Below are 26,309 nucleotides of genomic sequence, written 5' to 3'. Positions count from 1 at the left end.
AAGGGCTCCAAGTGAGGTATTACATACAGTTTATTTAGGAGACTGTGAAGCTTTACTACATCCAGTGTTTTTTTGTTTTGTTTTTTTGGTTTTTTTTAATGTCATGTGTTGGACCCTCAAATCTCAAAGTAATACCAGTAAATAAATAAATAAATAAATAAATAACCTGAAAACAAAAACCTCATTACTTGAAACAAAAAAAGAGGTCGACTAATGAAACAGAACAAATAATCTGTAAAACCTAATGGTGTCAGATGAGATACAATCTGATGTAAGAATAGGCTGTGTCCAAATGATAATAACATTTATTCTACAAGAGTTCCACATGACAAATGACACAATGATTATCAAACCGATTCTTGCATAGTTGGACAGTATAATCTGGGTTTTAGATCTAAATGATCTCATCTAGATGTTTTTGTTTCTAGAGTTCACCACATTTTATGTTACTCAACACAATCTGCCTCTGCATCCAGAATTCCTATAGTGTCATCTTTCTTTTTTGTTCCCGCTACATTTCTGTCTCATTCATCCCTTGGTGTACTCCTACATAATCCAGCAGTCTATGTGTAGTTGTGTTTTTGCATTTGTGTGAGCATACATTTGTGTGTAGGTGAGGAAGGTGCCGGAATATTATTGGTTATTCGAGAAGATCGGCCTGTGACATTTAATAACAAGCTCCCGTCATCTTATCTGAAATACCATGTGATCCGACCCAGTATCAAGGAACAGATGAGACCCTGAACTAGTAAAGCAAAACTTCACATACACAGACACACAAGCATGAATGTGAACACTTGGCTCTAACTCAGCCTTCAACAATGCCACATTTGTCCAACAGCTGATCTCCATATGATAAGAGATAAAAGTATATTTGGCAGGACACCCACACACACACACACACAATCGTGTCTATAGATGGTTATCGTATTTACATAATCATTAGTTGTGGGTGAGACTTTGTCACGATCTGTGCGGTGCACCCACAGCTTTTAGAAGTAATTAGTGTTTGAGAGCCTGTGTGCACACACATGTTCATACTGAGGATTTAACACTTCCTGAACACTGAACAACATGCAAAACAGTATAATTGTATGCATTTCCTATGAATATGAAGAGAATAATAATGAAGAAAATCACAGATACAAACCACAAGCCTTTACTCAAATTTAAACGCACACACAGACACACTCAGGCACAAAAATGCTACCCTACTGACCCTCCCCATGGCTTAGAGAAATTACTGCCACCTGAAGCGGAACCACGTCCATCATGAGGAGGCCCCATAAAGCCCCACAGGTGTCCTTTAACATGTCCAACAGTCCCCTCCCCCGCAGCCCTCCATGTGGCCATTTATCTGGCTGCAGTGGAGGACATCAAAACAAAACACAGCCCTCAGGGGAAAACCTCACAGCTAACCATGCACATGAATTACTCTCTAGTGAAGACACAGCTTGGTGCTTCCAACACAGTGACAAGACAATCGGTCTATTAAACGTCTTAGTTTCTTTGAAGAGAACAGAACTATCACTCACAAATTCACTAACTTTTTTACAAATCCCCTCTTTTCTAACCCTTTGAGCCCTTATTTGACAGACACAAGTACAAAGACAGTTTTCACTTTGATTTTAAGTTTTCCTCACAGACCACATTTCCTTGGATTTAGGATATATCAACAAGTCAAAACAATTGAAGCCAGCAACACATTAAAAAAAGTTTGGGATAAGGGCAAAGACACTGAAACACCTATAAAAATTAACAAGTAACACCATTGTGGAAGATTCTACAATAAGCAGATTAACTAGTGACAGGTGAGGATGTCAAGATTTGGCATAAAAACAGCATCCACCAAAGGCTTAGTCTCTCCAAGAATGGGTGGGTTGTGGCTCTACATCTACAGGGTTCATTGGGAAAAGATTTGTCCAGATGGTGCAGGAGCACGTTGAAAAATGATTGTCACTCAATACACCCAGAAATGTAACATGAAACATATCAACACTGCCATGTATCAGTGCCACCGACTTCTCTGAGCACAAGGTTATCTAAGACGGACAGAATGACAGTTTGGTCAGATGAGTCCAACTTTCAGCTTCCTTTTGGGAAAAACAAAAGGGACTTCAGAGCATGCATTGGTGTCCAGGACATGGGCAGTTTGCTTATGTATGAAGGTACCATAACTGTAGAGGTGCATTTTGGAATTTTGGAGCAACATATGCAACTATCTGTCCCCATAAGATAGAATAAGCTAAAACCTGTTCAATAAAAATTAACGCAGACCCTTTTTGCAACACTGCAACAATATGGATCCTCAGTTCCCAAACAACTAAAAAAAAAATTGAACTAAATGTTTTTTTAATCTATTTATTCATTCATTTTGGCATTTTTGAAAAGCCCCCAACATATCTGGAATTAGAGTCTGTTGTACTCATGCTACAAATTCATTGGAATCACATCTTTTTACAGTTACTGTTACTTAGTTCACACCACGACCTTATGTTCTGTTTCTCATCTTGTGCGTGTTTTTCTAAAAGATCTGAAGTCTAGCCAAGAACCAAAGCACGAACACTTCACCCTGACCAGACTTGTTGTGTGAAAATAAAGACAATGAGTTATGAGAGACAGGTGGAAAACACTCCATACCACAAAGATTTTTACAAAGATTTCCGCTGGCTGTGGTTTAAAGGAATGCTACTAAGCAAAGGAAAATGGAGAGAAATTGATCAATGACCAATTTCTGCTAAATGGCATTCAAGTGAAACGCACAGAAGAATTGGCCAAATCCAGTCATTCCACATTAACAGCCAGTAGGCTGACAATAAAATAGACACGGCAACAAATAAACACTAAATCACTCACTCTACAGTGAAAGTATGTGCAATTACTTGATTGCCAAAGCTAACCTACATAAAATAACAAAAGGAACCACAGAGCGATTAAAACAAAGAGAGAAACAGCTGTGCAGAAAGTGTACACAGGTAATCTAACAGTCAGACGGGTAGGGGTGAAGGAGGCAGCCACTGCCAAAGGCAGAAAGAAACACAGACAGCAAGATAGTCAGTTTCAGAATAAACACAAAGCTTTCAGTGTCGCCCAAGAAGAAATTCTTTTCTTTGATGTCATGCCATGTGACCTTGCAGCAGTCTGAGGAATTGAAGCACCGTCCAAACAAACATCAACACTGCTAACACCCTCAAGAGCGGGTGTGTTTCAGTCATATCTGGCGTGTGCCTGTCTGTGCGTTTGTGTGTGTGTGCGTGTGTGTGAGTGTGCATGTGTATGGGTATTGAGAAGCTGGAGAACGTGTACCCCAAAAATGTGGGCTTTTTCTGAATGTTCACAGCTATTCCTCTTTCTCCACTCTGGACAAAAGCATATTTTAGAGAAAAAGCTTATTGTATTTCTACCTTTTTAAGTAATCTGGCATTGTTCTGTACTTGCATGTCAACCCTGTAATCAATTTAAGTATAATTTGTAGTTTAGTTTTTTTGTTAAAGGCTGTACATTTTGAGACTAACAGTGTCTGAATTAGTTTGGTTTGAGGCTAAGATTTGAAGCTGGAATCTAAAAAAAAACAGTTTCATAAACACTTTATTCTGTGAATATATATTTATTCTTATTATTTTTATACTATGTATATATCTCTGGTTTATCCTCTATTCTACTTTGTTGTCAATAATAAAACTTATTATATGTACTGTTTGCTGCTGCATTGAGAGACTTTCCGCTTGCGGGATTAATAAAGTACTTCGATTTGATTGATTGATTAATGCTGAGTTCGGCTTTAATCATTCAATATGAAATAAGAGCCAGTTAGCAAGATGTCACAGGCACAACACGTGCCAAAGATAGACTGAACTGTTAGTGGTTGAGCTGATTGTGGTATTATGGAAAACGTTGCTGCCAGGTTTCGACAATAGGTTTGCATCATTTTGAACAATTTCTTGTCCTGTCAGTCCAGAGACGTGCAAGATTATCCAATGTTGAGGGAAACGTAAAAATAATGCAGCCTCTTTCGATGACATGAGATCAAGCTTTTTTTAAGGTAAAATACAGTGACTGGTATATTAACACCATATTAAAAAAAAAACAATAAAAACCACAAGTTGTATTGAAACTGTGAAAGCTTATAATAAAAATAAAGTTGGACATCTTTGGCAGAATCTTATCGAAGCATTTGTGAACAATCCACTTTTGTGTGTTTCCCGCCTACCTTCATCACTGGCTTACTTGAGCCATTGTGTTTTTGGTTTTGGTTCGTCACAGCTGAATGAATCCTGAGACAACATTGTTACACTCTGAATACTATTCACTTGCTACTGGTAAACAGTGGTGTCCCATTGCAGAAGTTTATTTAGGAGCCTGTTCTATCCCAAACAGGGATTAGGTCAAAGCCCACTGCTCCCTGTTTTAGACCACTAACTACTTTCTGCTGCTGCTGCTGAAGGCTAGCGGACTGCTGAAGCATATGAACAGCTGTGTGTGTGTGTGTGTGTGTGTGTGTGTGTGTGTGTGTATGAGAGAGAAAGAAAAAAAAAGAATGAAAAACAACTTCACAAAACCTGCTTGTCCGTTTAATAGTGTTTGATAAAAATATAGCTTAAACAAACCTTACAGTATTTCCATTATGCTTATAACTCAGTAAAACCCTGACTACAATGCACTAGCTACTTATTCAGAGGTATGTTGAGAAAAAGGCATAATACACCAAACTGTTACCATCTATTGATGATCATCAGACTGCAACAGGTGAAAAATAATAATAAAATATGGTGCCCTCTTGGGGACAAACAACATCCAGCCCCTGTACCTTCTAAGGCTTGAAAGTGCAAATTAGAGTTGTTAATGTTGAGGTGAGTTCAACAGTGACTCAGTTCAAATATGCTTTGTCACTAATCTCATATAGGTAAGTTAAAAACCTTAGTTTTAAATGTTACATGCTGAAGTTAAAACAATTCCCCTGTCATTTGTCATTAAGTATCTGCAGATGCTACTTCAAACTCGTTCTTGAAATCCCAGATTCAACACTCAATTATTCAACACTCATAACTGAGAGTGCCAATAACTCCAATCTTAACAGTGTTATTTCCACTCAGAGGAAGAACAGGAAAATTCATCGGCTGAAAAGAAAAAATGTGCACAGTCTGGCTGTTATCAACAAAAATGCACAACAGTCCTTGGAGCAAGATTCAATGTAAAAAAAAGAAAAGGAGACTTCTTTTTTTCCCCCATCTTCCTGTTTATGACCTCATCAGAACTAACTCTGGTCTACTCTCTTAGTTGCACTCACACATCCATGCACATGTAAAGTTTCTCACTCTGCAGTTGTACTTCATGTGATGTTGAAAGATGCTGTTGCCAAATCACCTGTGAGTGTGTGTGTGTGTGTGTGTGTGTGCAGGTATATTTCTTGAAGTGTCTGTGTATTCTTAAGTGATTCAGGTGGTATTGTGCACACATGAAAACAGCTTCTCCTGTTTCAACAGTAATGGTCCTGACGAAACACGCGTCTCCCACTTAAAGGGTCCAAGCTGCCGTGTAATATGGACCACAAGCAGCAGTGTTTCCTCCAAAACTGACTCTGCAGAGTGTGAGTCATGTCCTTTACAAAGTCAATACACCAACTAGATATTTGATTTGAATGTCTTCAATTCTAAAACGCTTATAATGGAATTTGTTTTGTTGCTACAAATTTTAATACTTCTTGCACTACAGCAAAATAAATCTTCCAGATAGTTAAATGAGTACTCAAAAAAATTCTGGGTAGCTGTTTAAAATGTAAATTAATACATATCGCAATGATTTGCAAATACCACAAATCAATATTTTATTCACAATGAGAAGTGAGAAATGTTACTATTTACTAAAAAACATCTTGAATTTGATGGCAGCAACACATTTCTCAATGTAAAATGATGAAAAGAAAATTCCATTCTACAGCACATAATGTCATGAAACGATTCCAGGAATCTGGAGACACCTTTTTGTGCAAAGTACAAGGACGATGAGTCATTTTGGATGCTTGTGATCTTCGGGCCGTCTTAGGGTGCTGCATTAAAAACAATTTCTGTCGCTGCATGAGCTCAGGAGTACTTCTAGTAATCATTATCTGTGCAGACAGCGTGCCGTGCCATTCACAAATGCAAGTTAAATCTCAACCAAGCACATAAAAAGCCATGCAAACATGATCCAGAAGTGGTCGGACAAATCGAAATTTGAAATTCCTTTTGCAAGTCACGGACACCGCACTGGCCTCCAAAGTTAAGAGACACAACTCTTTTATTTATGAATTCTGAGTATGATACATAATGTTTTCTATGTGAATAAAACTTTAAATTGATATAGCAACACACCTAGCAGCCACAGGCATAAATACCACATATACAACTAAGGCAACTACGTCAGGACAATCACAGGCATGTAGCTGCGGACATGAAGATCGATGCAGCCACATTCCCACAGCTGCACAGAAACTGACAAAAACCAGTGTAGCAAAACAAAATGAGTTTTCACTATGAAGAATGAGGTGTGCCAGCACTGAGAGATTTAACAGATGACCCTGCACATCAAAAAGGCAGAGGAGAGCACCTGTTGTGTAAGTTTAACTTTAGTCTGGGCCTCGGTGTCCTTGACTCTGTCCTCACTTGTGTCCTGCACTGCCACTGAGAAGGATTTAATCAGCTTTTGTGCTCCCAAACCAGCTGCTGGTGTTTTTTTCCCTTTTTTTCTTTCTTTTTTTCAGTCATACGACTGTTGTTGAAGGATTTGAAATTGCATTGTTTTTTTTTCCATCTGTTGCCAGAGTTACCTGATCTTAGTGTGGCGGTCACTATGACACTAAAGTTTTTGTTAGTGGGGCTCTACTGACTGAAATGCTTTCATTGGTATGCATAAATGATCAAATAAAACTGGCTATGCACTGAAAACATTTTTTTTCACAGTTTGATTTTCAGCATCTTGATGGTTACCAATAAAAAAATTTGAAATCAGAGATGTGGCTGTAACTACTCAGACGGCCTCGAGGCCCCTTAAAATATGAGGAAGATAACTCAGAGGAGCTCATAAAAAAGTAAGAAATGAACTTGAGCTTGTTCATTTTGGGGCTGTGGACTTAATTCAGAATTTGAAAAGGTGAACTATAAACATGAATCACTTCCATTTTAATCTGTGTAAACTTGTACAACGCCAGGCATGGACAACGTAGCCTAGAAGGAAGCTTTGAAAGCTTAGGCTAGATATTTTAGGTCAAATTAAAAAAATAAATTGCAATTCGTGAAGGATATGGTGTCATTGCTTTTATGTTTCCATTGGCAAGTTTGAATTCCAGATCACCGTGTAACCTGATGCCATATCTCTATTTAGCACCAGTAAAGAGGACGATAATCCTGGCGCTATGATTCATTTAGACTGATTTTGCTCTTACCTGTAATTGTGCAGTTGATGGAAGTCGGTTCCACTTTTACAGGTGGAGTTGGACGGACAGCTCTGCAATACCTGCACGCACACACAAACATTAGAAAAAATGAATAATTCCAGAGGCCCTGAACAAAAAACAAGGATTGACTTCATAAAGTAAAAAAGGGTCGACTTCATGCGTTAATATTTTTGGAATACCGTGACGTTCTCACTTAATTACCGAAGAAACTCTTTAATTGATGTTAAACCCTCAGCTGCACCACAGTCAGACTTTCTATATGCTTTAAAGTAGCTCATATGTTTGTTTAGGTTTTATTTACTGTATCAAGTTCAATATGACATGAATCGAATCATTAATTAAAAAAACAGAGACATACATGTATATAGTATGGCCCTCTCTACTGTTTTCTGTAATACAGAAACAAAGGCTTGTTGGCAGGGATTGCAGGCTAAATGGCAGTGATGAAGTGAGGGAGGGATCAGGTCGTACAGATTCCCACCTGCAGAGTTGGTAAATTAAACTCAAATAAAAGTTCCTTCTATAAACATAACTCTCTGGGCGGATCCATTTCTTCATCTCTAAGAAAACACGGCCTCGAAAAAAAAACTGTAACTCACACTGGATTCATTTCGCACGGCGTTTCCTTTTATTGCCACACCATAAACCAACCCAGCCTTGTGTTTGAGAGGGTGCGTGTGTGCACAGACAGAGTAAGCGTCTATGTTTTGTGTGTGTTTGTCTGTGGCCTTTTGTGCATGTGTTATCCCCCATAGTCAGAACCACAGTTTCACAAAGAGGTCAATTCACATTAGGTGTTAAAACAACCAAATCGTCCATAAATCAAAGCGTCTAGAAATGTTAACACATCTGTCAAACCGCAACCAGTGGAAAAAAGAAATTAAAAGTATTATATTTACCCCAATAAAAGTGTCATTCGTTTTAACGACAAAGAAAATGACATTTGTAATTGCTGTGGGTCAAAAATGTCCAGAATAAATGCTTCTTTTAGCACACACGGCTGCAATAAAATCTAACCCCTGAGGACCAAAGCGCTCCAAGCTTTAACGGTCGTCACATGGCACAAGCCTTATCCAGATGAAGATAAAACGACGCTTCAGATAAGGTTTTAAAATTTTCCCACTGATTAAGAAAAATAAAAATCAGCTTGTTTGCATTACAGAGAAAAAGGAGATGAATGATAATCGGGCTTGACTTTGACATGAAACGATTTATGAAGCAAGATTAATTACTCAAACACATCTTGGCAACTACTCAGCTATAAAGACAGAGACCATTTGTTTAAAAGCGACTGAACGAAGACTGTGTATCAACTTAAAGCAAGCTCAATAAGTCAACTTGAAGATATTGAAATCAAGGATGTTTATAAAAGTTCAACAGGGGACACCTACAAGGTCCTGTTTGACAGAAAAGTGAACAAGTCAATCTTTGTTGATACTAGAATTTCTTAAACAAAGTAACTCTATCTGTTTCTGTTTGACCTGACCTGAGTGGCAGAGATTAAAACAACCCATATTCTAACAAATAAGAGTGTTATTGCCGTTTTGCAAATTGTAATGCTGATGACACAAAAGGCATTAATATGAACAATCTGAATGCATAAACATTTGGATGCACTTACCACCCTAAGTAGATAAACTTCAGCATATTTCTGATCTAAGGTATGTGGACGGCAGTAAATGCCTCTCTGGGTGTAAGTCTACAGTTCCGCCTTCAGGTATCAGAAGCAGGCGTGCTGTGGCGAGGAGCAGGCTGTGTGCCAGACAGTTGGTTCTTTCTGAAAAGGATCATTGAGGCGGATTAAAGCTTAAAGCCCTTCATTCACTGGGATCCTACAAACTGTCATTTTGCTCTCTGCTTTACAATAGGCAACAAAAACAACGACAGGTAGGGTAACTGGAGGAAACCAGCAGCCAGCAAGAGAAAGCGCATACAAATTTAGACATTTTCTCATACTCCACTTTCTGCACAGATCCTCTTTTGATAAGGTCTGAATATGATTTACTGGGTCTTATTATCTGCATGAGATCATCCACAGATAAGAGAAAGGTGTGGTTTAAAGAATACAGATAGCAATTTGATGAATGGGGATGATTGACAGATTGAAACATCAGCATACTTACTCTGCCAGTTTCACAAAGCCACGAACAAATAAGCATGGAGGGTAAATTACACGAACACACACACACACATCTAGTTTATACGTCTGTGGGGAATCTCGATTGAGACAATATATTCCCTAGCCCCTCGCCCTAACCTTTACAAACCCAACTGAATGCCTATCCCAAAAACCGCAACCTATGGTAACCCTAAAACCAAGTCTTAATCCTCAAAAAGACATCCCCATGGTTACAAAGTGATTTTTAAAGGAAGTCCTCATAAATTGGTGTACAGTCATATTTTAATCCCTACCATGTAGGGAAACCAGCACACTCACACAAATATGTACACCACACACAAGTATTGTTTGCTCTATATTGAGCACAGGACATGTTTAAATTGATATTAGAGGGTTACTCTTTTGTAGAAGAGTGTTTCTGGGTATGTCTCAATCCAATTGTCTTTTTGAAAAGACTCCATGCAACCACATTCACAGCCACAGCAAAGTGACTGCATTTATAGTATCATAATATTCAGACCGGACCAGCCACTGTACAACTGTACTGTATTCTAATTATGTACCATTCTACATGCCACTACACTACCCCCCCCCCCCCCCCCCCCCCCCCAACTTCTGCAGTGCTATCCAGTAAAACAGTACTGCCATAGAGGTATTAGGAAATCCTAGAAAACCATTAAAAGAAAACACATGATCAAATTCATGTGAGTCTGTAAAAGCCAAATGTCTGAACAGAAGATTGATTCATGCTTATGGGTAATGTAGCAGTCACTCAGCAAACCTGCCCTTTTACCCTGCACTCACACATTCTGCTCTAAGGCACTTCTGTTAACTGGTCTCAGACACACACACATGCACACATACACATATATATATATATATATAGATGCTAGAACACACACATGGACCCCACCCACATTGTAAAAGAACACACCAGCATACAAGTGGAATATATGTGTCACCTGGCAATGTATTTGATGCTACGTGTCCACACTTTGAAACTCACACAAGCAGGTTCTGACAAGAACCTTAAATCTAAACCAACATTCAACCAAAACGTAAGAAAGTCTGACTGGGGGGGTAGTAGTAGAGTATGTACCTGATAAGTCTAGAAGCTTTGTCATTATATCAATAGTGACCAGCTATACAAAATGATCAGAACTGATAAATTCAAAAACAGTTTCAGAGCAAACATCTTGAAAAAAAGATTAACTTGGACTGTAAATTAAAAACAGAAATTGACTTGGAAAAAATTTATACCCCATATATTTATTTATTTATTTTTAAAATTCAAATGAAGTACAAGATTTGAATTGAAATACTGCATTGTTTTAAGAAAATGTGTGTAAATACTTTAAAGAACACTGGACGTTATCCAATGTGCAACAGACTGCTGGTAGAACATCTGTTCATGAAAAATGTTGATCACCAATGGGTCATAAACATCCCAAGTTTTAAAAAGAATATCTTGTACATGTACCAACAGCGACAAATATTCTGTGAAACTAGCAAAATCTCTGTAAACAAGAGATCAAGGTGTAACTAGATACTGATTATTACCTCTAACATTCAATGAAAATCCACATATAAGCCAGATCCCAAAACAGAAGTATACATTCAAAATTATATCTACAGTATTTTGCCATACGGATGTTTACAGGGAAGGTCTTGTGTGTTTCAACCAGACAAAGTCTCAACATAGATGAAAACCCGGACACGGAAAACAGAAGAAAATAGGTGAGTAAATTAGAGAAGAGGGGAAATGGTTGAATCTATTTATGAAGACTGACAAAAAGGAAAATAACTGCTGTAATAGTTCAATTATTTGTAAAAATAGAGCACGCAATGCTTCATACAGTTCAAGAAAAAAAATCTCACACACAGACAGGCCTCTTTTAATTTGCACGCCCAATTAACATAGCAACATGTATTGCATGTATTTAATGGAAAACATTCTCAGGATCCATTCATGATACAATGGCAACATAAATGCCAGTAGATGAAAACAGGCAGCTTTAGTTCTCTTAAGCAAACTCCTGCCAGCTCCAATAAACCCCAAGCAACCACATTAACCTGACCTCAGCAGCTTTCCCCTTCAAACAGACTATTCTGATGTAATCTTTCCACCACAGATGGTAGATGTAATCTATGAAAAACAAAGCTTTAAACTTGAACTTTTGTTACATATGATGACTCATTTAAATCTGCTCATTACTTAAATCCCTGTCAAATGTGGTATCTACATATTGGGCGTCGCTTCTACATAACTATAGGATGCAATAAATAATATTCCTATTTATTTCCTAACTGCTGCCCAGTGTCAGTCACTGTCAAAGCATCAGACCACCCCTGCAGGATACACCTGCCAGATAAATCTGACTGTGTTTGAACAAGCTTGCGTGACAGGCTCAGATTGGCAACTGACTGACTTGTTTGACCAGAAAACACTCCCAGAGGTGGGAAGTACAGTATGGAGTCGTGAACAAGTTAGAGGTGTCCTTTGGTTCGTGTACGTATATATGTGTGAGATGGTCACACTGTAGGGTGAATTTTAGGAGGTGTCTGAGATAGAAAACAGCAGCTTGAAGGATATGACTCATTGCTGCCTTTACAGTCGGTGCACTGTGCCCTTTCTGACTGTGAGAGTTAAAAACAAGAAACAAATCTATTTACCTGCTAGGTTACCAAATATTTTCCGCCTGTTCACTCTGGAAACCTTTTTCAACTCAACACTGCCAGGTTGTGATCTGCTGTGTGTAAAATGAATATTTAACTGTTTAAATGTGACACAAGTAAGTGTACCTTTTTATCTATAGCTATTTTCTTGTTTGTTGCAATACCGTCATTTTCTAATACAATAAATAGAATAATACGAAACAAGATTGCAGCATGTCATTTTTTAAATTTAAATTTGTTATTCTCAGGGTTAACATTCCCATGAAGACATAATTTTACAGGATATTACCCACTGACGTCAAGCGGGACTAACAAGTTTATGTGTGGAGGTCTCCCTGAAAACAAACAGTGCTGGAATAAAAGTTTTAGGAACTTAAAATCGTTCGATTTTTACAAAAAGACAAGGCAACAGCTGAGTCACCCTCAGTCCATTCGTGGCAGGTTGTCATATATACAAGTTTGGAACAAAGAAAAACTGCTGGAAACCTGAAAACAGTGATGATTCTGATCTATACTCCATCATCTGTTGTGACAGAGAGTTAAAAATCTTAATTAAAACAGTAAAACTATTTCAGATTTGCATAACCTTGCAATTTGCGATCGGTTTCTCTGATCTCGACTGGCCGTCTTGGTAACAAGATGGAGAAGACAGCGAAATCAACTTTTTCTTGATAGCTTAACGCATCGTGTGTCATCAAGGCTGGAATCTTTCTAAAAGTGCATCAAAAACAGATTAACTGCATAATCAGGAGTTGTCAGTACCAGCATTTCCATCTGAAGGTAAGTCACTGGCATTTCAAAAGCCATTTTATCCGACCATAAGTAAACACATGCTGTCTTCAACAAGTGGATGTGACTCAAGTTGCATTCAAAAGCCTACGATATTGTGAGTCATTCAAAGCTCTGTAGCCTATAGGCTGCCACCCTTCCATTCAACAATAATTTCATCTCACAAAAATGACAATCAAAATTATCTTGCAGGACAATACAGTGCTTTGTGGGATTTCTTTTTTTTTTCTCTAATTTTTACATATTCTGCTGGATGAGTGGGTTCTTATTTCAAGATGGTCTGCTGTTAAATGAGATGTGATGTGGTGTGGTAGGATCTGTGGTAGGAGCAAAGAAAAGAAAGAAAGAAAACAAAAGGTTGACGGATGGACTCGCGTGACTCTCACATCAAAACGGTTGAAACCTGACGCATAATGTTATCAGCCACCCTCCCTTTTTTTGTCTTCTTTTACTTTCTTTATCTCTTGCATAAAACAACAAACACACAGATACAAAATACCACATCAAAGCATACCCACTGGGGAATGATATGCCCCTCCTAAAGTAAATATTAGGAGTCATGCTCTGCAGTTTCTAAGTAGTGAGACAGTGAAATGTTTTCCAAACTAAAATTTACATCCACTGCTCAAGTTGAAGTGGAGGAAGTTGAACTCTCTGTATTGGGGTATCTTTTTACTTAAACACTGTAACACAAATTTGACTGACATTACCTGGAATTGTACTCCATATTCATGCAAGCGTGACCGCAAGCTCAACCATAAATTCTTAACTGACCTTTGTACATTTTTCAGTGACTGGTTCAAACCATACATAGCGCTACATTTCTGATACAGAGCCTTTTGCCTAATGCATTCATAAGACCCTGTTAATAATCCTTCAAAGCAGCAATCCATGAACATTTATCCAAGTCCTTCCTTTTCTGATCTTACTGGATCCCTACAAATGGAAAGAAGTCAAACAAAGAGACAAACAAAATGCACATATCCATTTTGTAAACACCAATACTGAATAAAAACATGCCTTCATCAGTCTCTGCATTGCTTAGCTGTTTTTTCCCCGTATTTTCTCAAGACTTGCTACACAATAATGGGATAATGGTCAGGGTTATGAGCCAATGCACAAATAAAAACCAGACACACGAGCAGGCAGAAAACCGCACGGGGGGGTGGGGTGGGGGGACGGGACGAGAGGGGCACAGTAAGCACAAACACGCAAAACTAATTCATATGGGATGAAAACCAATCTTGTAGGAGAGCCACTTCACCTTGAGAACGCCTTGTGGCAACAAAGAGCGTCCACAGCCTCCAGATTATCCTTAATTTCCTGCAGCAGAAGACCTGGCTATGGCAGAGCTCAAACAAGTTCCCATTGCTTAATTACGTACACTTGCACAGGGTCAGGAAAAGGTTTGCAATCAGTTTTTGAGACCTTCATTGCACAGTAGCATCTCTGGCAGTGTGAGAAACTTCAGCAGATTCCAGTGTATTTTGTACTGTCACATGTGCAAAGTTAGACATCAACAGATATCACAATGAATCATGTCAACTTTATGTTAAGATGTAGGTTATTAGACAGTAGTGGAAGGTTCCCAGAAAATGAATGTCAAAGAAGGGGAAAGGAAGACAAAATCTCAAAAGTATGAATTATTTGAAAAATAGAAAGATTATTCAATTAAATTTATTCAAATGTCCCGTCGGTGTGTCTTCAGTTATACTAGTTTTGTCCTCCTTAAGCATTAATTGTTTTACCAGCTGCATGTAGATGATTGTGTTTATATTATTATATTTGACATCCTTCACCAAACTCTGTTGAGTTTAGGTTCACTCAACGGAGCCCCTAACATCAGTTAGCCTTATAACATAATGTGATGTTTGGTCAAATTGATCGTTTCACTATTTATGAATGCATTCCTCGTTTCTAAAGCATTTGTGTCAAGAAGTCAAACAAAGTATGAAGTTCCTGGCACCAAAACATCTCCAGTTTTAAAGTAATAACTTCACTGGCAAAGCAAAATGTTCCCACTACATGAGCCAAGGATGAGTGACACCTACAGTGAAATCCTCCTTTTACACCAGAGGCAATGGCTCACGTAGACAAATGTTTGGATACACCTGCTTATGAAAATGAATAGCCAGCTGTATCCAAACTCTTAACTGCCATTTGATATCTTGCCAATCAAATGCATGACGAGCCTGTCTTCACTGTTAACTGAATGTGTTGGTGATCTTCAAACTCTGGCCTGAGCAGTTATATAAATCTAAAAAGTTCTCATTAGCAAAAATGTGGAACTAATTGAAGGAATATTGAAAAATGGAAATGGTAGGGAGCGTTACAACTAAAAAAAATAACCAAGTTGGCTAAATATTTCAAAGCAGCAACTGAGGTTGGGAGTCACTGCATGAGCAGCAGTAGGAATGCCAGCAAGTGAAGCAGCGAGAACACCTTCTTAAACTGGGCAGCACCTTACAAGGTCTTAAGTTGTAAATTAACTAGCTCAACAGCTATAATCAATTTTTTTCTGTGAATAGTAATAACAAGCCCAAAGCCATCACCTGTAAGATTTTGAGTTTTGCGCTGTCTTTCTTAGCCTTTTAAGGAGATTAACTGTTCACACTTAGCACATAATCAATAAAGAAACCTAAATTCACACCTCCTTTATACACTCTTTGATATGCCAGCAAATTAGCTGGTTTCTTCTTATTCTTATGGTGCAAAGTTGTTCTTCAATTTGAATTCTTTTCAAATCCGGACCAGTTAGTTTGTAAGATACATATCCAATATTTTTGGATAAGAGAAATTGGTTTTGGCTCAGAAAAAGCCAGACTTGATCTTTCAATGACTTAATTCCCATATGACAACTGCACTGAAAATGAAATGTAGCCAATGTTGGAGCCACATGGCTCCGTGGTCTCGTTCAGAATTGTATTTCAAAGCATTTTGTGACACGTTCTTTGACACATGAAAACATTTGATGTGTTTCACTACATTTAGACCACCTTGGTTGGATTTAGTCAACCCTCACCCGACAAAGTTTAGCTACAAGTAAACAGAATGCAAAAGAGTTCATTTATTTTACATAAACATCGATAGTAACACAGCCAGTTCTGAAGCTTATTGACACTTCAGTACTGATTAGTCAGGAACTGGTCCCTGTTAAAAAAATCTGTGAATCTTCCCTACTGCCGACCGTGTTGTCACAGCATGCTGGGATGCCATCTTCATCTTTTTCACCTCAACATTCAGTGCGTGAATAATTTCAAACAAACATTTTAGCAAACATTTTTTTCCATCTCACACATTTTCAGACAACAAAGACCAGCCTCATTGGGTGGATTTTTGCCCCCCCCTCCTCCAGGTGGCTGCAGGCCTCGTAAATGGCTCCAGACGCGAGGACTCTGCCCACCATCTGACAATGATTAGGACGTAGTCTCTCTGAACGCAAGGTGAGCCTGCACACTCAATTGCTGAAACACATCTTTATATGCAGCAAAACTAAACATGCCACCCACAAGTTTCTAGATTGAGACTTGCCAATCAGCAGTGAGCGTTCAGTCTCATCTTAGTCTGAGCATGCGGGGAGGAGAGTGAAGCCCTGACAACTGAAAAAGAATCTACAGAATAGATTAGCACTCGCCAAGTAGGAAATATCATGAAGATGTTGAAAATCTAAATCTTTATTGATCGTCACTTTTACCTTTTTGTTTGAGTACTAACCTTACTAATTATATGCAGAAGTCTATTTTCATGATTTCTCTTAATTGTAATAATTTCCCAAGGCATAATATAAGCACATATATTCATCAGCAGCCCCATTGGTGGGAGGTGGGGGTGGTGGTGTTTGGGGGGCTATTTTTCTCCATCTCTCTGTCTTCTGTTTCTTCTTATTTACACACACACACACACCTCTTTATCTCTCCCTCTGTCCCTCTCCTCCGCCCTGACATCTGATAGTGATTATAGCACAGACTCAAAAACACCACTCACTTAACTCTACTTTATTAAGTGACTTGGAACCACTGGCATAATTTGTTCATCTGCATGTAGAATTAACTGACACACACCGATGGGCCCCTGGAGGTTTTCCCCTGGCAAAAAGACACAAGAACACACACACACACACCTCAATCACGCGATCACATGCACTCTTTGCCTAAATCCACCCTTATGCACCAATTTTAAGTCAGACTCTCATCCTGTCCACCCCCTCCCTCGCTCCCCACATCTCCAGTCCCCTGGAACAGAACAGTCACGGCTGTGTGCACTGCTGATCAGCTAGAACCTGAACCTGGGGGAAACAGTAGAAAGCTCAGTGTTCTTTATTGTGTTGCCCCTTTAGACAAAGGGAGTCTCTGACAACTTGGCTTTCACTGTCCTATTACCTTATCTTTTACTAATGTAACCCTAACATTAGGGCAACTTCCATTGCTGCTAAGATGCTTTTTTTTCTTTAACCAAACTGTCACCAAGATTCAATAGAGGAAAGGAGAGCTGAACAGAGTTGTAGAAAGTAAAAATCAGCTTACAAGAGTTAAGCACTGCAGCAACATGTAAGATGTGTACTGTCTGGAGTTGTATTTTAGGGGTGTTAAGTGGTGACTTGTGAGCTTGCAGTTAGGGATGTGTGCATGAGCGTATGTACTAGGGATAATTCTTTAATCACCAAACATGTGTTGGAAACCTGCAACAGATGCCTCCAAGAATAACTTTCATACACAAGCAAAGACACAGAAGAAAACACACTGCACTGAAATCCTTAGAATTAATCTCTGTGCTGACAGCCTGCAGCAAACGCCTCTGTACCAACAGAAAATCCGTAAGAACAAGCTTTAGCAAACCACTTTTAAAAAATTGCTCTTAAGGGACCGCAAACTCCCAAATGGAAATCTTTTCTTTTCGGTGTTGGTGACAAATGTAAAATGAATTTGGCTAATTGGAATCTTGAATGCATGTAAACATGTTGACATAAACTCCTGATCAGAATGAATGCATTTTAAGCACAGGAACCCAATACTTGGTCCAGAGTGTGTTGTTTGGTGCAGGCTGAAACTCTCGCTCTGGATTAGCTACCCCTGGCGAGCCCGAGGAGTGAACTACTAAATGGGATTAGTATGTTGAGCTGAAAGTCAGAGTTTTCAGTGTTATGACATAACCTGCTCTGGAGCAGTTTCTGATCAGAGATTAATCAACTAGCCCTCTTATCCATAGTGTGTGAAATAATTAACAGATTAAATATGTTTACTGAAAATCTGTCACTGAATCACCTCTGTATTGTGTTCAAATTTGGCCATTAAAGTGCTTGGTTTTATCCACATCCTAATATTCTACACTTTCAAATGACGATTGAATAATTGATTTTCTGTCAGTTAGGGTTTTAACTATCAAATGTTTGTTAAACCTAAATCATGCGCTTTAAACTTTAGAGCAGAATCAGACGTCAACTTCTAATGTCCTGCCTGACAGCACTTAAGTTTTGTTTCAGTCTGATTTTGCTGTCTGGAATATCATCAAGACAAGAACCGGTTAAAGTCTGAGATCATCTTGCAACCTTTAGCAACTTTATTAGCAGGCTTTAGCTACGATTGGAAAATAGGTGGCAAATTAGAGAAATGATTAGACACAATCATGTACTGCTAAATGTGCCATAGCCAGACAATGAATGGCTTTCAGAGGGTCGGCAAACACTGTAATATGAACCTGTTACATTGCACACATTTTTCTCTATTACTGCATCACCATGAAATTGTGGGGATAAGAGGGGGCAGACCATATGGTACATGCATTAGGAAATCTTAACTCTGAACTGAGCTATTACCCCCCGTGTGAGTACCGTTCTACCATGTCTTGTGTCATCTGTTGATTTTACCGGGCAGAAAGCCATCTTATAACTTTTGCTAACTTGAATGAACTATACGACAAAATCAATAAGATTCAGCAAGGTAAGATCGCAGGGTGGATGCAGGGATTTTTTATCCCCCCCCCACACAGGAAGCTGAGTGGACATGGTTCAGAGGGCTCAGCTTGTAAAAACACTGCTCCCAGCATATCACTTTGAATATAAAACTGGAGAGCATGTGAAGCAGGTTTGGGCACATGCATGCAGCCTCTGATGTTGACATAAAAGTGTGACTGGGAATATTTTTTTTTTTTTAGTGCAGACATACTGAAAGGTCTCTACAATGTACACTTTTGAAAAAAAAAGAAACAAAAGGTGTGCATACATTTAAAAAAATCTTGTTTCTTTTTTCAAGACAAAGCAGTTTCAGGGGTTGTCAGTGAGTGGTGCTTCCTGCACAGAGCCATAATGCTGTGATGATGTGATAAGCTGCGAGTGTGTGCGACCTAATATGTAGTCATCTGCCTGATAGTGTTTTGGCCTGGAACCTACAGGGGCCTGTTATGGACATCTGTTCACTCTTGGACTCTCCTACTCTAAGTTCTAAATTTATTCCCCAATTTGTATCTTGTTTTTCCCTGATCTGGCAGACCTGATTCGGCGTTGGCCATCTGTTCAGCTGTTTTTAGCTTTTTTAGATCACCTTATTAAATCTACAAACAACAGCCCGCCTCCAACAGAATCTGGCATGATGCAACTTTGAAGTTTTACTTTATCCTTACAGTTCTCCTCCATCCACCTCCCACTGATGGACTTGTTAGAGGTTGTGTAAATATATTCTTCACTGTCATCTCTCCAGCAGATGTCAGTGAGCAACAGATTTCCCCCTGGCAGCCATTATCAATAAGGTGATGCAATGATCTACACTGTCACACAAGACACAACACAAAGACTCCCAGAGGCCTGCTTCACGCTGTAATTGCCATTTGAGATGGATATGTATGAATTCACCAGACATGCAAGTGAAGAAACAGGCCCACTCGAGATTTGATTTCATATGCATCAGATTCAATATCTTAGAAGTTAAATTCAATTTTGTATCAATCAGATTTAATTTCTCTGGAATTATGGCTTTGGAAAACATATTGATGAGCCCATCATGAATTTATGTCTCATGGGAAGGTGGTGTCTGCACAAGCAACGTGGATGCAATTTCAGCCAGGCGGGTATCAGTGATAGGACACAAAACAGTACATCTGCAGCAGCACATTTGCTACTTATCTGTGTATAGGCAGAACTAGAGATGGAACGACAGGCAGAGAAAGAGAAAGAATAATAACAACCAGTGACCTTGGAGTTTGGTAAAACACATAATAAACCATCTTTTTCCAAAAACAGAAAGAAAGATCTGCACAAATCAAAGAAAGTCATTTATCGTACCTGGCATCATTGCATGTTTGTGGAGGACTGGACAAGTTAGTCAAGACTGACTTGTCCATAGACATGAAACCACCCAGAAAGAAAGTTACAAATAAATATAAATAAAAATTACAGTACTATCAAATACAGTAGAGAAGTATTATTGTATATTCTGCCTCTATTATTTTTACCAACTGGCAACTTACAAATGTGCAAAAACTAAGTAGGGTCAGGTTGGATTTAATCTCTTTTACTGTTTCTAAATACGTTAACATGTTGAAATATGCACGGGCCACTGAAATGCTCATGTGTTTTATACATCCTGTCTTTAAAAAAGGAAGTGAGAGTTTTCCATCACTCAGTATGACCTATAACCTCTGAGACGTTCTTGGAAAATTAATAACAAAGCCACAGCTTGAAGTAATTTATATTTATTTTTTTGCTGCACATTTTGTCGAACCCCCACCTCAAAATTGTCACTTGATGCCACTGTCTATCAGGAATGACTGACTCTGCCTTACCCTGTTATTCTATGTCTAATTAAAACTCCAGACCAAATAAATATCCAGGCACCCATCATAGAAGCATTGGTCCTAATAAAAGGCTTTCAGCAGTCCAGGGATGTCTAGACCAAGACATGAAGGCACTTCCTGAAAGTTAACAATGACACTTGCTCTTAGGCAAATATTTCTGCCGTCACCGGTGGAATGGCACCTCAAAGGAGACACCGTGGAAATTGGAGGTCTCTGGTTTGGGGGGCAGCAGGATGAAATTGTTCCAAAGTGAATCCAGATGGTTATCATTCTTTCCTCAGACCTGTTTTTCTCCTCAGTGTCTCACTCATCACTCCATCATTTCTCTCCTTTTTTTTTCTCCCTTTGAGGAAACCACAGGGCCAGTGATTACTTGCTTGGTAAGAATTGAGCCAAACCAAACACAAGAAGGCAGAGTTGGGTCCACAAAATAAAGAGCAGCCTCACAGTTCAAACAAAAACTCTATGAGCTAAAGCATCCTCAGGGCTTAACCTGCTGATGGTTGAGATCTGGGCTGTTTTTGCAAAAAATTTAGTCATTAAAATGTCCAACAAGAGAACTTAAAATGACCAAAAGTTAGTAAGAGCTTAGAATGACCGACTGAGGGGAACAGTTTAAACACACCAAGCTCCAAAAAGGGTGTAAACGCAAAAAACAGAATAGAAATAAAGGAGTGGTTCAGCAATTAGACCTGCTTGAATTAGAGCGGTAAAAGAAAACAGCCAAAGCATGAGATCAGAAGCTGGCTGATACTATGTTTTTATATCCACCCTGTGGGACACAGGGCTGAACTGATTCTGTGGACTATTAATCAGGCTAATAAATCATCACTTAAACATGTTTTATACCATAAAGCTATATGCTCCATTTGGTATGGTCAGAAGCTTTTTTACTTGCTTTATTCATTCATTCATTTACTTATTCATTTATTGTCATTGTTATCTAATGATTATTAGGATGAGCTTGAAAAGCAAGACTGCAATATTTCACTTCTCTGAAAGTGCAGATGCCACATCTTTGTCACACCCTTGAAAGGAAATAAAAAGGGGGAACACCAGTAAAGGAGTGGCTGAACTTTGTGCCCTGAGTGAATTATAGAGAACAGGGAGAGAATAACTCCATCAGCAGATCAGGAGATTTAAAGATCTGTCAAGTGGATACCCCACCTCTCATCCTGTGGCAGCTGAGCAACCCTGAACTGAATAAATCAGGTATAGAAAATGGATTAATGGAGATCAGGAGAGATTGTGTGCCTAACTGTCCATTGTAAGGGGGGATGGGTAAGTTATGAAGCTATTGTTGAAGATACTGAGATGGTGCAGATAAATCATCTGGTTCTAAAAAGGTTACAATGCCTTTATCATAAACAGTATGTGTATATAGAAACTAATAGCGTCTCTCACACACACAAACTCGTCTGACACCTCTTTCCTATCAGGAAGTAACATGCAAATTCTTTGTTCACAAATGTCCATAATATCAGCACACCCAGAATATTTACATGTAGACACTTAGGTGCTCGTACAACCAGGCAAAGAAACTTTAACTACAAACTAACAATCAATACATGCATATAAAGACCACCAAGTGGCTCATTTTTGTAAACCTCTTACTCACACACACACACACATTAGAGTTGTAGACAGCTCTCGACTCATGATTAATCACAATACAGATCCATGAGAGCCTCATTATGCTACCTTCGACTGTTGTAAAATACCAAATACCAAGATGAAGTTACGAACCTCTGTTGCATTAAATGCGGTGGAATGTTATTCTTGTGTGACTGCGATATGTTGGGAAATATGATGGACACGGGCAGACATCAGCAAATAAATTTAGAAAGAAGAAAGACTGACACCTCACACACAAGTTAGGGCAGATCTTGCTGTACACTGACTATCTCTTTATCGTATTCCTTATCATTCATTTAGTACTTTCAGCTGCATTTAACTCTGTAGGCAAATTTTCTGTCAGATGGTATCTTCACTTTGCAGCTCATAAACTCCACCGACTAAATATGAATCAAAACAAAATGAGATATATACTAGTTACTACAAGCAAGAGCAAATTCATGTTAGCCTAACAGTGACGGTAGAGATAATGCAAAATGAGTATTTCATCTGCAAGAACTGAGCTGTGTACTGACTAAGGGCTTCAATTAACCATCAACGGAGTAAGCTGTACACTGTAACTAAAAAATATCTACTGACCTACAGTGTGAATATTGCGTGTGACGTGGAGGAAAAAGCTGAGTGCGTGAGTGCACATTCTTGTTTGAACAAATCAAAGAAGAGGCAATACATCACTGCCTCTATCTAAAGACTTATGCGTCATATTTCTAACTCATCTCAGCTTCAGAGGGCAATTGAGAAAAACCTGATGGTATCCATGTGTGAGAGGAGAAACTTCACACACACACACACACACACACACCCAAGCATGAACTTCAGTCACTTCTTTTAGAGTCAAATGCCTTTATTTAGGATACAATAATGAGAATGGACCTGATCTAGAAAAACAATACTGGCTTTTAGAGCACGATGCCACATATCTGCAGAGGTCGTAAACACTTTATGTCCATGTCAGCGAGCGCGCTGTCAGAATTAAGTGTGCAAAACCTATGGGGTGATTTCTGATAGCTGAGTGGTTACAGTACATACCATTTGGACACAATGTCAAGTAGCAAGTGTATATGCCTGTGGACTCACTACAAGTAATTCGCCTGCCCTCTAGCCCATATTTCCTGTCTATCCTTAGTGCCCCTAATAACGCCAATAAAAACAAGGGGAAAAAAAACATTATGTACCCAAAAGCACTGGGAGATTGTAAATCATAGTATCGCCTGTGGGAAAATGTTAATGAAGAAAATAAATCATCCGTCCACATCTACCATCAATGAATCGGAATAAATCCGACATGGTGCCAGTTGTTAAGAACCTGTCAGAGACAGAGACACCTTAATGCTGGTGGGGAGCTCAAGTGCTGCTGAAAAGCTTGCTGTTTGCTTCCAGTTTGGTTCTGTCTGCCTCCTAATCTTGCCTCCTAATGTAATTCATGTCCAAACGGCACAAGTGGGCTGATCGGATTTAATACACATAAATGTAAATACCTTTGGAAATACAATTCCAAAAAAAGAGTGTGAAGCCAATGGAAAATAAAGCTGATTAAGCCTTCTGTTGTGTTTCTGATGAAGTATTAACTAAACAAGGACATCTGTATAAAATATAACAGCATCATATGAACCACAAACTGTGGCAACTTCCCCAAGCTGGAGTTATTAAAAAAATGTATAATCAATTCAATTTGTAGCAGGCTAATGAAAAAAAATGGAACTGACAAAACTTCCCAACCCGAACTATACTTACACACATTCGAACATTCTCATAGAAATAGTTATTGCACAGTGCATGGCTGTGGCTCCTATCAGCTGCCATCCTTTCTTTCGCGGACTCCAATTTGAACTCCCCAAATGTCTTGGTCAAGTTTTAATGCTTTAAATTAAAAACAAAAATGTCTGAAAGATGTCTGAAAGGTTTAGCTTTGAAATGTAAAGATTGTAGGGAAGAAAAAAACCTGACCCGACCAGAACCATCCTAAACCGACTGCAGGTGTTAGTGGAGGGTCGGCATGGATTTGTTTGGTTTTAACTGAGATTATAATTTGGTCTCTATCGATATTTAACCAATATTTAGCCACAGTTTTATAGCTGAATCATTTCAATAAAGAGATACTGGATGGTTGAAGAGCTGCATTAGCATCTTAGGTGAACCTCAAACCTCTTTTGCACATAATTAAAGTAAGCAATAATTATCCTGTAGTTGCTTTTTCTTGAGGCGGCCTGATAAACGTGAGCCACAAGCAGGAAAGGTTCTTTAGTGGGATCTCAGATCTATAAGATAAGAGGAATTTTCAAGGGCTGCGAACTCCAGAATATTTGTTTGGGAATTCAGGTAATGATAAATGCTGGACCATCTCAATAGATCAAACTGACACTGTAATTAAAAAGAGAGAAAGATCTTCAAGAAGAGGCCTCGGGCTCAAGGATCTCATCTGTATCTCTTTTTGATCGTTATCAGCTCCGTCTCCAAGTAAAGGAAATGGCTGTTGGAGAGGCTTAGCACTGTCAAACTGTCCTCAAGTTCACCGGAACAATTATTTAAACAATCGTTCCCCTGTGATCCTGGTTAAGTTTATATATCTGTTATCCACCAGATACATTTAACTCGGCTAAAGAATGTAGCCACTGATCTGATATGGGCATGAATGCCACGTGCCAAAAAAAAAAGCATCACGACAACAAGGCTTTGCATGTCAGTAATTTGTAACCCTATGAGAATGGGCTTAATGTGCATAAATGCCCTACATGGACATATTTTGGGGGTATTTGCCTGTTATTTCTTTCTTCTGATATAGACAGACATCATAGTAAATCACACACATTTGACATGACATTTGCTGAAACTGGATTTTTCTCAACTGGGCCGTGAAATCTACCCGTTGAATATATTCTTTGTCAGTTTTTTCCTCTTCAAGCTCCATTCATCTTGTCTCTCCAGACAGACATAAATTGAGTTTGTTTTTGGCAAATTTGCTATTCTTGGCATGAGGATTAAGCTTCGGCAATGTGATCTGAATTTCCAGCAGTCAGTGTCAGACAGCTCGTCTCATATCACGAGGAGTCTGACACCATTAGGTGTCTAAATGGCTCTCTCTGCCCATCTCTCACATATATGCTGTAGATGCAGAGGAACAGAAAACAAGGGAAACGTTTTGTTTGCAGCTGCTACGTTAAACTCAATTACACAACCAATTTAGTATGTGGCCGTTTCTCAGATTTGTGTGATATGTTCCTGACCTAAATAAGAAATGCAGTTCACAGTGAAGCCTAAACAACTGCAAACACTTAATAGATCGACAGACAAGGGAAACGTCTTACACATGGAATACATGCACATACACACACACACACACATCTGGACTGATGTTTCACTCACTCAAAGAGTGTTTTCCTGCGTGGTCCTCCTGCCTTACTGCCCCCAGACCCCTCAGATGAGGTAAGATTTGGAGCCACGGTATTGTGCCATCTGGATAGACAGACATTCTTGCATGCTTGCTCACGTGCACACGTACGCACACACGCAGATATACTCTTGTCATAACCCACACTGACAAACACCTGGGCCTGGTTACTGGACTCAGAGGGAGATTGAATACTGTGTGCATGCCTGTGAATATAAGTGGGGTGCATGGGGAATACTAGGCTGTAGGTTATTCAGTGCTAGAGGCTGTGTTGTTCATTTTTTTTTCACTTTTCTTCTCCTGTGCTTTGTGTGCTTGAAGAAGGGAGCCCATTCCACAACTTTGAGAGGAGGGGGTCATTGCTACTACAACATGTAAACCTATTCTAATCAAACACACGTGATATTCTTATGTAGTTATACATTCTTTGGGGAAAAAAAACGTGAAAACAACGTCCACACTTATAATTGGCTCCAACACATCCA

At 39.0% G+C, this 26,309-nt stretch overlaps 1 protein-coding gene across 1 annotated transcript in view; it reads right to left on the bottom strand.

Annotated features, from left to right (window-relative positions):
* Nucleotides 1-26,309, bottom strand: part of bmpr1ba (bone morphogenetic protein receptor, type IBa) — a 66,152-nt gene that overhangs the window by 39,262 nt on the left and 581 nt on the right. The window contains exon 2 of the mRNA XM_072387834.1: nt 7,421-7,491. The gene's annotated coding sequence lies outside the window, so the exon portion shown is untranslated. The remainder of the gene's footprint in view (nt 1-7,420; nt 7,492-26,309) is intronic.

This window comes from Leuresthes tenuis, unplaced genomic scaffold, assembly GCF_036924035.1.
Source record: "Leuresthes tenuis unplaced genomic scaffold, fLeuTen1.0.hap1 SCAF_6, whole genome shotgun sequence".
Taxonomy (NCBI): Eukaryota; Metazoa; Chordata; class Actinopteri; order Atheriniformes; family Atherinopsidae; genus Leuresthes; species Leuresthes tenuis.
Note: the sequence above shows the minus strand (reverse complement) of the source record. Positions and strands in the feature narration are given on the sequence as shown.